Here is a 7,577-nt window from a genome sequence, read left to right as displayed (position 1 = left end):
AAGGCACACACTCGCTCTCTGGGTTCTGTTGAAGTTCTAGTTTGTCATGGGTACTTGTTGAGCTGGATGGGAAGAAGTCACACCTACCCACACATGAACTGCAAGATGCATGACATTAACACTTAACAAAGTAAAGTGGCCACAGAAGTCAAGCAGATGCAGCATGTCAGCATGTTTACTCTTGACCTCCAATGCCCAGTGTCAGCTGGAGTGTTTACGATGTTTAGGATGAGGATGGGGACACAGTTTCCTGGAAATGAATCTGTGAGCATGGTGGGGTTTGCTGGAATGGAGAAGCTCCATTTTGAGCTGTGTCATGAGCCTTCACTTGAGCTTTCCACACTCTACAGGACGATCCTGCACCTCTCTCTACTTGATGTTTACCTTTCTGGGTATAGGAACAAACGTCAAGATACCTTGTTTCTTGAACCATATTTAGAGTCAGCAAGATGACCTTTCAGCAAGAAAAAAGAAGAGACCCAGTGCTTCAGCGTTTATGAGCAATATCTTTGCTCCATTTAATGGCAATTTGAAAGTACCTTTCACCACAGCTTTTGCTCAGGATTCTCAGTAATTTATTCATTTATTTTTGTAGGAATGAAAGGTAAAATTGCCAAGATATGTCTATGGCCTTCAGACCCAGAGTAAAATATGCTTTGAAATGAACCAGAGTTTCATCTTACTTTTGAGTCAGTAAACTTGGCCAGAGTTCATTCTTCCTATTTTATTTTAAAGTGTCTCTTTCATTTTCCTATTCCACCTCAGCTATAAGCTATAGCAAAATGTGCACATTATAGTTATCATTAAATTATTAAATTAAATAACCATCCAGGACAAGAAATGTAACAGACTGCACTCTGAAGCTGGGACAATGATTATATAATATATTCTTTCTTAGGTGATGAAATATTTTTAAGTTTCTTCATAGAACTCTCAGAGCTGCATCTGATGAGATTATGTACTGATAATACTGCCCAGATTCTCGTTCTATTTTAAATTCTGAAATAATTCGTGACATTTTGTAAATCTAAAAAGCTCTTTGAAGTAAAAATTTGAACCAAACTTGAACATTTTCAGTATGTTAATCAATTCTGCTGGTTCTTTTTCTTTCCCTTCTTTTTTTTTTTTTTTCCAGAAAATGATTTTTTAAAATACAAGTACTGCAAATAGGAAACCAGAGGGGGAGCTCCAGGCTGGGACAAATCACAGCTACCCCTCCCCAACAGAACGGGGGAGGAGGTGGCCCCTACACCCTTTATGGTAGATTAGGGCCCCCTTATTTATTCTGCTGCAGCATCCTACAGGCAGGGCCCCACCTTCCTTGGGACTGGGGTAGCCGGTCACCCAGCCTGCCATCCCCCAGCCCCTCCTCCCCAGGAAGAGTATCTTGGGGGAGGGGATCATGGGCAGAACAGGAGGCAATGAGGATGAACATCTGGCGCTGGTAGCAGTGGCAATGATGGATGTCGAAGAATGCGACATTGAACAAAAAACAACACAACTATCCAGAGGTAGTTTGTGAACAGAGGAAAAATGGAACCAGAAATTTGGGGGTCAGGGAGGAGCAGAAGGGTGGCTGGGAGCGGGCAGGGTGAGCTCCTTGTTATTGGTGCCCCATCTAAGGAGGGGGAAATGGCCAGTGGTGGAAGCAAAGTAGGGTTAGGGGAGCAGCCCCAGCCCACCTCAGGTGGCAGCCACAGGGCTCATGGGCCTCACCTGGACAATAAGTGACTGCATCTCCATCACCACAATATTACTCAGATCCCAGGCAGAGGGTGAGGGGGCTGCAGCCACAGTGAAGAGGGAATAGGGGACTCACCCCTCCTGCCTTCCTGTAGCCGAAGCGGGCTGTCCAACCTAGTGCAGGGACTAGGGAAGGTGGGGAAGGATGAAAGGTGTGAGCCCCACGTGGTGACAAAGACAGTTTGGCTGGGGGAATCCTGGGGGCCAGCACCCCCGTCCATTGGCCACACCTGCTGCTGCCAGGGCAGTGGGGTAGGGTATGCCAGATTGATATGGGGCTCTGGCCCCTTTTCAGGCCAGGGGAACCCTCCCAGTCCCCACTATTGGGAAGCCAGAGGGAATAGTGAAGGAGCAGAGAGGGTGCCCCCAAACCAAAAGCCCAGAGAGCAATGTCCCCACCACCAAGAGAGTGGGGATGCAGCAGTCCAGGGTGCGGCTAAGTGGGATGTTAGCCTTGTCCAGGAGGGCATGTGTGTATGTGTGGGTGGACAGGGGGAGCTGGGAACTTAGGCCAGGGGAATGCTCCCCACTCAGCCCAAGGGCGCCATGCAGCAGCTGATGTACTGTGTAGTGTGGTGGTGAGGGCACAGGTGGAAGATGGGGGTGGCAGCCAGAGGTGGTGGTGATGATGGGCCTGGGGAAGGGGTGGGGGTGGGGGCAGTGGGAGTGGAGCAAAGCTGTCCCATCCCATGCACGGGTCACTGCTCCTCCCCCGAGGACTCCTGCAAGATGCCCTCCTCTTCCTCCTTCTCCAGTTTTGTGGGTCTGCCCCTTGGTTTCCTTCCTGGAGTTGTGATGGTTTTCTGGGACTTGGCAGCGCCCTTGTTTTTGCTTCCCTTTGGTCGCCCAGAGGTCTCTTAGGTGTTGGCACTTCTCTGGGCTCTTTCGGAGGCTGCTTGCGCGGCCTGCCCCAGCCCCGCTTCTCAGTGCCATCCTTTTCCCACTTGGAGGCCAAGGGCTGGCTGGACTTCAAGCTCAACTCACTCATCTTCCCTTCTCTAAGGAGCAGGTGGAAGAGTGATGGCTGGGATGGCCTTCTTGGAGCTGGGCCAGCGCCAGAAGTAGCCCTGGCTCGGAGTCCCAATTAGAGGACTCAGCTGGTTCTTAAGAGTATATTTTATGCCTTTCTGGTTTTCAACTGGAAACGTTAGTAATGAATATGAAAGCTTTTCCTGTGGTTTTCTCTTGCATTTAGAAGTTCACTCATGATTACATTTATTTACCTCTTTGTTAGAAATGCTTATATTAAATAACGTTATAGATCATCATCATGTTGGCATTTTTATAAATTGATATAAATCCATATAAACACATATGGAGAGTTTCCTAGTTTTTACTTCTGAAAATAAAGATTAAATTTACTTAGATTTTACCTTCCACTTTTAACTACTTATTTTAAGAATTTTATAAAATAGCTAAAATATAAAAATACATTTTAAATACTAACGGGTATTAGCAATTAAAATGTGAATAATACATTTACATAGGCAAAATAAACTTATTTCATCTCTATTATAGCAATATCTTGTTGTAAGATTATTTTCTCTTGATTGAAAAACCTGTAGGAAGGTAGATTTGGAAATTAAATAGCATTTTATTTTAAAACAAAATAAAATACAGAAAACAGCACCAAGTATAAATATACAATTTGATGGGTTATCACATTGTGAATGTCCACATATGTAACATCCATCCCCAAAAATAGAAATGTTCCAAGTATTTGGGGAAATCCACCTGTGCTCCCTCCCAGACATGACTCCCCCTTTCTTACTCAAAAGGAACCACTATTTTGATTTCTAATGCTATGTGTATTCCAGTTTTACCTGTGTCGGAACTTTAAATAAATAAAAATCCCATGATAGATAGATGGTAGATAAATAGATGCAAGATAGATAGATTTGTGTCTGACTTCTTTTGCACAATACTGCTTATAAACTTCATTTATACTGTTGCTATGTATTACATTGGATAGTTGGAACACATTTTGTTTTACTGTTGATGGGCATTTGATTTGTTTTCAGTTTCTGGCTAAGTAAACAGAATGTGTGTTTTGATATACCTGCACAAGCTTTTCCGTCGTGTGTATACCTAGGAGTGTCATTGTTGGTTCAGACTGGATAATGTTGGTTTCAGGATTCCAGTACCAATTGTTTCACTAACAGTACGGTTACTGAAAACAGGTTTTCTTAGTCCATTTGGGCTGCTATAACAAAATACCGTAGACCTGGTGGCTGATAAGCAATAGAAATTTATTTTTCACAGTTCTGGAGGGTGAAAGTCAGAGATTGGGGTGTCAGCATGACAAGGCTCTGGTGAGGGCCTCCTTCCTGGTTTGCTGATGGCTGTCTTCTCCCTGAAAGGATTTTCAGGGCAGAGAGCAGCGAGAGGGAAGCCAGCTCTTTCATGTCCTGGTACCAATCCCATTCATGACGGCTCCATTTTGGAAGTACACAAACATTCAGCCTATAGCACATGTTAAAATTCCTTGGCAGTTTATTCATTAAATTTTGTTTATTAATTATGTAAATCAATTTTATGATTCCCATGTCAAATTTATAACTCAAGGCATGAACAGAAAAGTCTAGCTTTTGCCCCTGTCACCTTCACTGGGTTCCTTCCTTCCTCTGAAGCATCACACTCCAAAGTAGCTCCCACAAGTGCTACTCTATGTATTCAGTCAACAAATTAGCATGATGGAGGTCAGAAATTGGTTTCTATTTCTAAAATGGGTTTTAGAAATGGTGTTTACTGCTGAAATTCATGGTGTTCAAGGTATATGGATTGGCTAGATACATTTTAAAGATATTTGCATAATCGTGTGAATACACTAGAAAAATACTGAGAGCCAAGTAGTCTAGGAGTGGAGCTATGAGTTGGATCTGTAAATGGTCCAATGTTCAGCCACTGATTTGGAGCATTATTGGTGTCTGAATCTGAAAGTTTGGTTAACAGAGTTCCACAATTAGGAAACTGTCACATTTAGCCTTAGGTGAATGTTTTGGGGAAGGTACTGTGGACTTCATACAATTTGCAGAACTGAATATAAGACTATTTTGTGCCCATTTTGTAATGAGTCTGTATGTGTGTGTGGGCAGATTTTCATCTAAGACTAGTTTTTGTTTTTTTTTTTTCCTGAGACGGAGTCTTGCTCTTGTTGCCCAGGCTGGAGTGCAATGGCATGATCTTTGGCTCACTGCAACCTTCATCTCCTGGGTTTAAGCAATTCTCCTGCCTCAGCCTTCTGAGTAGCTGGGATTACAGGCGCCCACCACCACACCCGGCTGATTTTTTGCATTTAGCAGTGATGGAGTTTCACTATGTTGGTCAGGGTGGTCTTGAACTCCTGACCTCAGGTGATCCGCCTGCCTTGGCCTCCCAAAGTGCTGGGATTACAGGCGTGAGCCACCGTGCCAGGCCGAGACTAGCTTTTAAGTGAAGCCTGTAACACTCACTTGCCTTGTTGTTGGCTACCAATAGTTACCAAAAAGAAATATTGCTGCTCCCACTGCCTGGAATGCCTTCATGAACCCCTTTATCTGGGAAATTCCTACTCATCATTCAAACCATTCAATAAATATAGTGTAAATGGAGACTTGTAAAAATGACAATAAGAACACTAATCAATTATTTTAATGAAAAGTATGGTGTTAATGTCACTGAAATTTTTTTTTTTTTTTTTTTTTTTGAGATGGAGTCTCACCCTGTTACCCAGGCTGGAGCACAGAGGCACGATCTCAGCTCACTGCAAACGCCGCCTCCTGGGTTCACACCATTCTCCTGCCTCAGCCTCCCCAGTAGCTGGGACTACAGGCACCGGCCACCACGCCCAGCTAATTTTTTTGTATTTTCAGTAGAGACGGAGTTTCACCGTTTTAGCCAGGATGGTCTGGACCTCCTGACCTCGTGATCCACCAGCCTTGGCCTCCCAAAGTGCTGGGATTACAGGCGTGAGCCACCCTCCGAGCCTGGCCATCATTGAATGTTTTAATAGTAAAATACGCATCTGAAATCCCTAGGCACAGATCTAATCTAATCATCTGATCTAAGGTAATCTAATCTAATCCTAGTCAGCTTTAAGGAAATGTTAGCAAACCATATAATTAATTGATGTTTATAAAATCTTATTCCTGAAAATTCTACTTACTAGGAACCATCTTACGATAGTGGGCTTTTTAAAGATAAAAATATAGAAATATTACATGAGTCACATTTTTATTGGTCCTCAGCAAAATTCATTTCATGAAATTGTATTGTTTTCCAGATCACTCCCCAGAGGTTAAGATCAAACATCATCAGGCTGTGTCTGTGACATTCTGAGATACAGCTGGAGGGAAGAGAGGGGCTATGTGCTGGGTTTTGGTAGAATTATTGCTAGATAAGAAATTAATTGCTGCCCAATCAGTCCTCCTGACAGCTGATTGACAGGAACAAACAAATTACCCACAGAAGCAGGGAAGAGGATATTCTGAACAGGGATGCTACCCGTGTAGAAGAGGTGGAAAAGGCGTGGGGAGAAAGGATGGCCTGGGTTGAGTGATTGAGGGAGCCAACCAGGGACTTCTGATTCTAAATTTGGATTTTAGTTTCAAATTGAGGGCTTTTAGTTTAATAACCAGAGCTCAGTGTCAACAAAGAGAGTCTAAAACTAGAAGAGCATTTAAATCAACCTCAAGCATCCCCTCTACTTCTACTTTCCTATGTTATTCTTTGGTGGTAGGACTTGAATTCAAGTCTTCAAGTTATTTTTCTATAAATTTTTCCACCTCAAACTGAATTTCCCTATTTGAAAATCTAGTTAGAAGATCTCAATTTCCAACTTTTGGACAAACTTTTAACTTACATAAAAGCACTTTTTGTTTTAATATTGCAATCCTTAATTATAAGTGTTAGAGCTAATCATTTACTTATAATCTATAAAATTAGTCCAGGTTTTGAATCAAATTGAATTCTTATTGCAATTGCCATCTTAGTCTTTCACAGCTTAATTAACTAAGCAGATTTTAATATATTTTAGTCTATCGTTTCTAAAAATTAACTTTCATGATGTGTTAAGAATCAAATAATTACTGTCAAGTTGCTGCAAAATGAATCATTACCATTTTAATGTAACTACACTAAACAGCAAAAGTTATTGAGCTTTAAAGTGCTTCTTAAAAATTTTAGTTATGAAATCCATCAATGCTGACATCTTAATTTTGTTCTACTCAACTAATGCTTTTATTTTTATGTAATTATGAGCTGTCAAAGATCCCTTCCGTAACAACAGATTTTATTCGCTTCACTAAACTTAATGAAATCCATGCGCGAGTGAATTTCACAGATATATTTAAATTTGGCACCAGAAATTCTTATTTCTAATGGTGTTTAATATTTCAAAACATGAAGGTTCTTTTAGAAGCAAATCATAGAATCATTTAAAAAACAGAGTTTAAAAGACACTAAAGATGATATCTAGCAGATTTTGATAACTGCAGTCTGGACCCTAAAGAAAATATTTAGCTCATTCAATGGTTTCCAAAAGCAGCCACTCGCATCAAACATTCCGTGAGTTTGAGAACCATTTCAAGATTTGGGGGCTCTGAGGAAGGGAGAACTTCAGGAAGCACTACCCCTTTGCCACCTCTCTGGCACCGTATGCTCTATCTTCTTTTTCCTTCTCAGTCCTCCCCTCTCCCAAATCTCTCTCTAGAGTTTCAAATACTTCTTCCTCTCTTGCGTAGAATGGGTTCCTCTTTCTCCAGAAATTTAGCTCCAGTCAGCATCCAGGCTCTGAGCCAGGAAGGAACATAACTTCCACCCTAGAACTTTCCTCTACAAACACATTAAGCTACTCC

The 7,577-nt window shown here is 42.0% G+C and overlaps 1 pseudogene; it reads right to left on the bottom strand.

Moving 5' to 3' along the window:
* Nucleotides 1-2,437: 2,437 nt before the first annotated feature.
* LOC100612804 (high mobility group protein HMG-I/HMG-Y-like) lies at nt 2,438-2,801 on the bottom strand (annotated as a pseudogene).
* Nucleotides 2,802-7,577: the final 4,776 nt, after the last annotated feature.

Source organism: Pan troglodytes, chromosome 14 (genome assembly GCF_028858775.2).
Source record: "Pan troglodytes isolate AG18354 chromosome 14, NHGRI_mPanTro3-v2.0_pri, whole genome shotgun sequence".
Lineage (NCBI taxonomy): Eukaryota > Metazoa > Chordata > Mammalia > Primates > Hominidae > Pan > Pan troglodytes.
The sequence above is the reverse complement of the archived record's forward strand: the minus strand, read 5'-3'. Positions and strand labels throughout refer to the sequence as shown.